At 39.0% G+C, this 9,799-nt stretch overlaps 1 non-coding gene across 1 annotated transcript; it reads right to left on the reverse strand.

Moving 5' to 3' along the window:
* Positions 1 to 349: 349 nt before the first annotated feature.
* LOC128293510 (small nucleolar RNA R71) lies at positions 350 to 456 on the reverse strand. The gene has a single exon (XR_008283691.1). It is a non-coding gene; the product is annotated as a small nucleolar RNA R71 (small nucleolar RNA).
* Positions 457 to 9,799: the final 9,343 nt, after the last annotated feature.

The following is a 9,799-nucleotide window of genomic DNA, read 5'->3' on the forward strand; positions in this document are numbered from 1 at the left end:
ACGCACTATGTATGATTATGCTAAACCTTCTTTAACAGGAACTGAATCGAGCATAGTTAGACCTGCTATAGCTGCAAATACTTTTGAATTAAAACCTAACACTATTCAAATGATACAGCAATTTGTTCAGTTTGATGGTTTGCAGGATGAGGATCGCAACGTTCAACTATACGATACATTTAAAATTAATGGTGTCTCTGATGATGCCATTCATCTTCGATTATTCCCTTTTTCATTGAGGAACAAAGCTAAACAGTGGTTGAACTTGTTACCACGAGGGTCAATTACTACATGGGAATAAATGACCGAAAAATTTTTACTAAAATAATTTTTGCTGGCTAAAACGGCTAAATTATGTAATGATATCTCTTCTTTTGTGCAGATGGATTTAGAAACACCTTACGATGCATGGGAGAGATATAAGGACCTTTTGAGAAGGTGCCCTCACCATGGGTTATCGCTTTGGCTACAGTTTCAAACGTTCCATAATGACCTGAATCTTTCGACTCAAAAAATGGTTGATGCAGCTGCTGGCAGAACCATCAATAATAAAACACCTGAAGATGCCTATGAGTTTATAGAGGAAATGTCACTGAATAACTATCAGTGGCAAGTCAGAAGGACAAAGCCAACAAAAATAGTCGACGTTTATAATGTCGATTCGGTCACCATGCTATCTAATCAGGTAGAACTCTTAAATAAAAAGATTGATGATGGTTTTCTTAGTTCTTCACAGGTTCACCCAGTAATGCAGTGTGAAGCAAGTGGAGGTGTAACAAGCCATTCGGAATACCAACCTTATGGCCACAACATGGATAGCGAGCAATTAAACTACATGGGTAATAATCCTCGACCTCAAAACAGTTCAAATAGTAACATTTACAATGCAGGTTGGAGGAACCACCCCAATTTCTCGTGGAGCGGTCAAGGAAATCAAAGACCACAACCACCTCCAGGCTACCAACAACCACCCTACCAACAGGAAAAGAAGTTGAACATTGAAGAGATGCTCTCAAAGTTTATTTCAGTGTTAGAATCTCATTTCCAGAACACCGAGACAGCACTTAAAAATCAAAAAGTGTCGATCCAAGGGCTCGAAACTCAAATAACCCAGCTTTCCAAACTATTTTCTGAACGACCACAAGGTAGCTTGCCAAGTAATACTGAACCCAACCTAAGGGAACAGCTCAATGCAATTAATATTCAAGATGAGGAAGGAGTTGTTGAGCCTGAACCAGAACCGAGGCAAGAAACTGTGGTAAGCAAAGGTCAAGGTAAGGCAGATAATAATAAAAACAAAAAGGTGAATGTCAAATATAAACCTCGTGTTCCATACCCCAACGCGACAAGGAAAGACCGCTTAGATGAACAATTGGTAAATTCCTTAAACTCTTAAAAAAATTACATATTAACTTACCGTTTATTGAAGCCCTATTACAGATGCCAAACGCAATGAAATTTTTAAAGGAACTTTTAGCAAATAAGTGGAAGTTGGACGAGGCATCACACGTGGAGCTAAACGCAGTTTGCTCAGCTATTCTCCAAAATAAACTACTGAACAAACTAAAAGATCCAGGAAGTTTTACAATTCATTACTTAATTGGTAATTTAGATGTTAATAATGCATTAGCTGATTTAGGGGCTAGTATTAATGTCGTGCCCTACAAAATGTTTAAGCAATTAGGTCTCGGGAAACCCAAACAAACTAGGATGAGCATTCAATTAGAAAATAAAACTATAAGGTTCCCTAGGGGTATTATTGAAGATGTACTAGTTAAAATCGATAAATTTATATTTCCCGTTGACTTTATTGTTCTAGATATAGAGGAGGATAGCAACACTCCTTTAATTATGGGAAGACCCTTTTTTAGCAGCTACTAAAATGATTATTGATGTTGGCACAGGTGAACTCACACTCTATGTGGGAGACGAAACAATCACCTTTCAAGCTCACAATTTTGGCAACACATCGGGATTTGAAGGTGATCGTTTAACCCATTCTCCTAGAACTGACAATATGGTACAACCTACTTTATAGGAAATGAGTTTGAAGGAAGCACACGAGTCATTCTCAAGCAATAGTAGAGGACTTGTTCATGAAGATCGAAGATTACAAATCGAGGAACTCGATGAATGGCAGACCCATAAACCAAGAACACTTGACAAACCGATCTACGATAGAACGAGCTCAATACCTTTCCAAATCAACTTAAGATTGGAGATAGAGTCTTATTACATGCCGTAGATCCCCATATTGTTGATACCACACCGAATGAAGAAATCCCTCTTACGGTACTTAGTATCTTTCCATTCGGTACGGTCGAGGTAAGGCACCCCAACTTTGGCACTTTTAAGGTAAACAACACCCTTTTTAAACCTTATTTTGATGAGATTGATGACAGGAATGAGGAGTATAAACTCCTCAAACCACCATGATTATTCAACAGAGAGGTAAGTCAAGCTTAGACTATAAATAAGTGCTTCTCGGGAGGCAACCCGAGCACTAACTGTATTAACTTCTTTAAAAATTTAGTCTTCAAAATCTAACGTACTAACGGAGCTCTTGAATACAGGTTTTCCACAGGGACATTGCCATGAGCACGGGCATGCTCAGGGCCGTGTGAAAATAGGGAAAAGATTTCCCCAAACACGGGCTACGATAAAACACCATGGCCATACGACATGGCTATGGTCGAGCCTGCCAAAACAACACGAGCGTGCGACATGCCCGTGTGGAAGAATCGTGGGCGAACCTATTAAAACAGCATGGGCGTGTGACACGCCTATGTCTAACACCCGTGGTCGAACCTGTTAGATTGAACAGGAGTGGGGATTTCCCACACGGGCATGGGAGAAGCGAACAATGGCAGACACGACCGTGCGACACGGCCCACACACCCAAGGAACACGGGCGTGTCCTAAATGTCAGGCGCGCCCAAATTTGAAATTCGCGAATCACACGGGCTGAAATTGGGGAACACAGGCGTGTGCCCTGGCCGTGTGGCCCAAAATCTATAACTACCCTGCGCTATTCACTTTCTTCCCCATTCAAAAAACCCTAACCCTAGCTGCTGTAACTCCACACGGCCTCCCTGCCACGCCTGTGCGCCACTTCCCACTTTAGTTTTGACGCTCAATCTCTTTCCCTTAGCGTTTGTTTACTCCTTTCACTTCTATCTTACTTATTTCTAGTGCTTATTATCAACATAATCTTCATATCTTTTGAACTATTTTTCATTTTTCTATCATTTAATTTGCATTCTTAGGTTAGTTATCATACATTTCGTGTTAAATCAAGTTATTTGGAACACCTCATACCCATGACATTACTATGCTTATTCTAATGCTATTACCATGCTAATGTCTATCATTTAATTTGCATTCCTAGGTTAGTTATCATACATTCCATGTTAAATTGAGATTAGGAAAACTGTGGTTGAGTTTGCTTCATATTAGTAGTCTTGGCTGAAATAGTTAGTTCAAATTCATGCCTTTTACTTCTTCGAATTTTGTTACCTATTATTATTATTCTTTATATTCCAGGCTTTTGATGTCGTCTTCACGAGGAAAGAAAATCGTCGTACCTGCCTCGAAGAAGAGGAAGGGAACGTCATCTTTCGTGGGTTCAACCACGAAAATTCGTCACCCTCTCTTGTAGTTCCCCCGAGGGCCCTAAGAAGAGCTTTTCCAAATACTTCAGGCCCGACACTTAATTACGGGCTGCTGTATCGATGGGCTACCGGAGAACAAGTTTAAATGGCTGATGCGATTCGAGCCCTCTTAACCACCGACCCTTGGGAGTTGTTCTTTGGGATCATCGAACCAACATACATTGAGCTCACGATGGAACTATGCTCAACATTCCATCTTCAGACCGTAATGAAAAATTATGATGATCTTGGCACGGTCCAGTTTTGCCTAGGCAGGTTAGTCCGCCAGCTAAGCGTCCCAGAGTTCGATGCTGCACTAGGCTTATATACGGAGGAGTTCAAGGAGGAAAATGAACTACATGCTCTTACTCACCACATACATTTTTCTTCCTCGAAGTGCTGGCACACTTTGGCCCCTGGCCCAGCCTCCTACAATCCTAGTTGCTCCAAGGCATTAGTTCTCCCACCATCCCTGAGGTACCTATACGCTATTTTAGCTCACACGATTACAGGGAGGTAAGAGAGCACTGGCGTCGTCAACACTCACGACTCCTACTTCTTATGGTGTATGTCGCACGGGCACATCATCGACCTTGCCTATTTCATCGCCTTCGCGATTCAGCACCAGACGGAGCGGCATGGAAAGGGGGTCATCTCCATTGGCCCCTATGTAACGCGATTGGCTCGACACTTCGGACTCCTCGACACCGCGGCCCAAGAATCATCCTTGACCCTCATTGGCCAGATGTCTCCACAAGGCATCTCAAGCATGCTTAGCATGAGAATGATCGAGAGGCACCGAGGAACCTACCCTCCTCAATATCGTCTCGCCTAATCCATCGAGGAGGAGGCCTACGAGGACATTCCTGATGATGTCCCTTCACAGCACGATGACCTACCATCCCAACCACCACCACCCTCTCGTCCAGTTCATGCGATAGCTTCATATGCTGACATCTCTGAGCACCTCACTCGATTCGAGCAGCAGTGTTTTCAACGATTTGAAAACATTGATGCTACTCTACAGTAGATTTGTCAACACGTCCATATCTCATTGCCAGTCCCACCTCGCGAACCATCCAGCGATGAAGATGTTTAAAAACATTTATTTATTATTTTATGTTTTTAATTTTTATTAAAACTACTTTTTATTTTTATTAGATTTTAGAAATTTTATTTTTAATTATTAATTTTGGTTATTTCTTTTTGAGTAATTATTCTTCCTGATATCCCCTAAAAATTCCCTAATTTTATCACAGTTATATGGAGCTCTTGAGCTCATCATCACAGAGGAACAAGTTAAATGAATAAATCGTCCGATTCGGAGCCAGAATAACAAGTACAGTCTAGGTGATTTTTCCTTAGGTATTGTCTTCATTCAATCGATTTTTCCAAAAGCAATTCCCTAATTCCATTCTCTGTGTGTTTTTAGTTTAGATAATTAGTTAGTTAAAATAAAAACCTCTTTATTCTTGGGCTAGATAATAAAAAGACAGTCATTACTAGTACTTTTAGTTTCTTTGGGTTCGACAATCTGGTCTTGCTAAAACTATACTACTGTTCGATAGGTACACTTGCCTACATCACGATAATAGTTAGTTCAAGAACGAGTAATTATAAATATTTAAAACCTATCATGAAATCACGCGATCATTTATCTTTTTGTATATGGCCATGAAAATTTGCTTAATTGAAGTAGGCTATGACCTACGAATTTTTGTATGGTTTTATTTACAAGTGATGGGCTGTTACCAATTGGCAATGAGTTACATGAACGAGACAGTTTCGGACGAATTACAGTGACATGGAAACCCATAAACACTAAATGGGAAATAACCTTTCATGTATGAAACCAATGATATGAGGTTTCCATATAACTAGATTATTACAAGTGTATAATCATGTTTTCCTTCGAACTTAGTAACCACTAGGTATAAGGAGTAGGAAGGGGTGACTTAAGGCTTGGAAAATAACCTATTAGGGTCCACATGGTCAGACACACGGGTGTGTGTCCAGGCCATGTGTGACACACGGTTTCTTCCCATGGGTGTGGGTTATTGCCGTGTGTCCCATGCACTTAATATTTTAAATAAAAAATACACACAAGTATGTCACACAGACGTGTGTCCTTACCATGTCTAAAAGACAGTGTTGCCCAAGGGAAGGTAGCATGGACATGTGCCACGGCCATGTTGATAAGTCAGTGTTGCACACGGACGTAGGACATGGGCGTGTCCTAAGTCACATGGGCGTGTGAGTCCACACGACCCATCTACACGGGCGTGTAACACTTTAAGATAAGGAAAATTTTTCTGAGGAGCCCAAGGCTTATCGAACGTGCTCGAATTTGTCCCGCACTGCGTCTAGGTACGTTATAGACCTTGAAGGCCTACATAAGGGACGAGATATTCATGGTTTAAAGGTTTTAAATTTGAACAAAAAAAATTGCGACCCAAATAGTGTGTTATTAATGTAAAGCCCCGGTAATGCCTCAAACCCTATCTCGGCGTCAGATACGGGTGAGGGGTGTTATAGAAAATACGAAGAAAGAAAATGAAGAGTTTTTTAAAGCAACAGAGTTTCGGCAAGAGAAATTATCAGAGAGTATGAGTGTGTAAAACCCTTCAGAAATCATGGCATTTTATAGGCACAGGGAGTGTTGGAATTTTGGAAAAAAAAATCCATAAAATCTGCCATTAAATCAATTTGATTTAAATTTTTAATTAGATTTATTAGAATCAAATCAATAAGATAAGTTTCCATATATAAGAAAATTTTGTATGTTGAGGAAAATAAATTCAAGCATAGGCCCATTTGGGCCCGACCGGTCTGGACATTTTGCATCGCCCACGTCGCGTAGGTGTACCCCAGCCTCGTCAGGTTTGGACCTGCACCCCCTGTGCACGAGGCAAGGTTACAAGCTTAGCTATTAAATTACCCTTCAAGTGAGTTCACATATATAAACATATCTCACACTTGGTATCTAACCAATGTGGGATCTAAGCCTTTTCTTTTCCTCAACAATATTTCCAAGTAGCTAACTTTGAGCATCAATTTCTCTTTCATCACTCAACCATTTTGATCATATGATATACCATTGTAAAGGTCTCATGGAGTAAAATTTGAAACCATAATTTTATGATTCCAGTCTCCACATTTACCTATTGAGAATATGCCTCAAAGTTCCCATAAAAGCAATTTTTCCAACAACCCCCCGTGTGAATGAGAATTGATAGTTTTATCGAAAAGCATTGACTCGATGTGGTGATAGAATCTATGATCGATAGTTGCATAAGATAGGTAGGTATCGACCCTTGAACCTTCCCTTGCGAAAGTATATTTACTTTAATAGCTGGCAAGTAGACGTGATGTCCTTGAACTGTTTTACTTTTTGTGTAAACGATGATATACCTCACACAACAACCTCCCTGGCAAGGTTTTAGTTTTCATGGGTATGTTCATATAGCCGTGAACATCTCCTGGTTCTATATGAGTTTGAGATAACTATGCTCCAATACTCCTTGAAGCGGCCCCACTTCACTTTTACATAGGTGACTTATGTTGTTTGGTTCACCGAAACACATAATGGTCATTAAAAGCAATGCTTAATCTATCCCATTTTTCTTCACTGTTTACATCATATGATCAAGCATGGGATAAGTACCCCTATAGTGACCTCATAAGGTCTATGAAATTAGGTTGTCCCTTTGAACCTAGATCTTGGGATCTCCAGTCAACTAGGTAGAGTTTTCTTTCACATAGTGCCTTTTATTTTCATTGGCTTTAGTTACATTCCTTTTGATGTTTATTCAACATGATCTTGTTTTAAGCCTTTATTTAGTGGATCCACAATATTATCTTTTGATTTTCTAAAATCAATAGAGATAACTCTGTTTGAGATAAGTTGTTTTAATGGTATTGTGTCGGTGACGCATATGTCTCGACTTACCATTATACGTTACAGTAGCAAGACACCCCTACACTTTCAAGTGGTTGTAAGATGGTTTTCTACCTTTCCATAACTCATGTAGTGTCTTGTCCCTTTTCTTGTGGGGTACCTTATTTAAAAGATAATTTACTCATAGAAACGCTCCCCCTAACCCAAAGCTTTTTAGTAGTGCATTCATCTTTTCCGTTAGAATCTAATTTTCTACTCGGTTACTCTATTTGAGGAAAGTATGGTGGTGTTATTGAAATGATTCAATATATCCACCATCACAATCACTTAATCTTTTTATTAAGTTGGTTTTCAACTTTTTGCTTATAAAGAATAAATTCTCTTCATCTTAGCTCTTAAGCAAATATACGTAGCAATGAAGGAAATAAACATTTTCATTCCTTCTGTAACACCCCTAACCCGTATCCATTGCTGGAGTAAGGTTACGAGGTATTACTGATCAATACATATCATTTAACATACATAACTCATACATTTATGCATTCATACTCAAATACCATTTAATCACAAACACATTGTCCCTTATAAGCGCCTACAAGGCCATAAACATGCTTTAGAAGTGATTCGGGACTAAACCGATAACATATGAAAATTTTGGAAACTTAGAAAAATTTCAACCATACAGGGGTCACACGCCCATGTGAACGTGCCTCACAGGGCTTCAGACACTCTCGTGTCTCAGGCCGTGTGAAAACTGGAGGGTATACTAACTTGGCCATACGGCTGACCACACGCCCGTGTGTCTAGGCTGTGTAACTTACTGACTTGATTTCTAAGCATCATCAGGGGACACATGGCAGTATACCATGACCGTGTGTCACTCTGTCTCAGCCAGTCTGGACAAAAATAGGCCATTTGCAAGGCCAATTTTCCATTCCAACTTCAATATACCTACACAAGGCAAAATGTACAGTTTTCATACACAAAAGGCAGCCGAAATCAATCCCAATTCATGCATAATTCATGCTATACAAATACAGCCATTTCACTTACTCAAATATATACCAAAACAAACCATCTCATAAGGAATTATAAACATCTTACAAAAGTCATTAACAACCATTTCTAATAGCCAAACACATATCAATATTAACATCATTTACAAGCCAAATCTCATGGCTATAATCACAACCAAAATACCACATCTAGCCTATACATGCCATATACCATAAATGTATAATTCAAAAGTACCAACTTAGTTGTTTGATAGTGCGATGATGTTCCCGATGACTCTTGGATCCGAGCTAGCCTTGATTCACTATAAAATATAGAAAAATAACACAAAGTAAGCTTCATAGCTTAGTAAGCTTGTATGTGAATAACTTAATTCATCAAAAAAATGAAAATCAACCAATTACACATGACAAAACCATATACACATTAACTATAAACCTTTCTCATGTCTTAAAACATGATCAAAAACAAACTCATCGAAGTTTCACTATTTAACACTTGAATAGGTTTTGCACATACCTGTATAGCCTCGTACTAACCTCTTTCTCAATCACATCATTTGTTTACCTATTGAACCATTCAGAATAGAAATCGGATACTCAGGAGTCTCGTACGATAAGTACCTATACCGTGGCCTATATCCAAATCAAGGTAACTTATCCGAAGAACTATTATCATGGCCCAAAGCCAAATCGTTTGATATGCATGGCCAAAAGCCAAATCGGTAAAATTCACACCTGAAGTGCTAATATCATGGCTCGAAGCCAACTCAACATATCACTTACTGTTATGTCAATAGTATCCAAAGCTATTCTTAAGATTCAACTGAGCTTTCACACTTTCTGTTTCTATCATCGAATGCATTCATAGAGTCGTTTTCACAATTCATACATTATCCATAATCCCGTTTTAACAATTAATTCAATACTAAAGCATTTTAACATACATTTATAGTGTAATCATCACATACGAACTTACCTCGTATTCGAAATTGACGGATCGGGTCGACTACTCGATTACCTTGCTTTTCCCCCAATCTAAATCCGAATTCTTTCTTTCTTGATCTATATGAATTCAAAATTAACTTATTTATTCATCCACTCATTCAATTAATCCAAAAATATACATTTTGGCATTTTTACACATTAGCCCCTAAACTTTCGCATTTAATCAATTTAGTCCCTATTTCACAAATACATAAAATTCTCACAATTCAACAAAACCCATGCTTGGCTGA

This window comes from Gossypium arboreum, chromosome 5, assembly GCF_025698485.1.
Source record: "Gossypium arboreum isolate Shixiya-1 chromosome 5, ASM2569848v2, whole genome shotgun sequence".
Lineage (NCBI taxonomy): Eukaryota > Viridiplantae > Streptophyta > Magnoliopsida > Malvales > Malvaceae > Gossypium > Gossypium arboreum.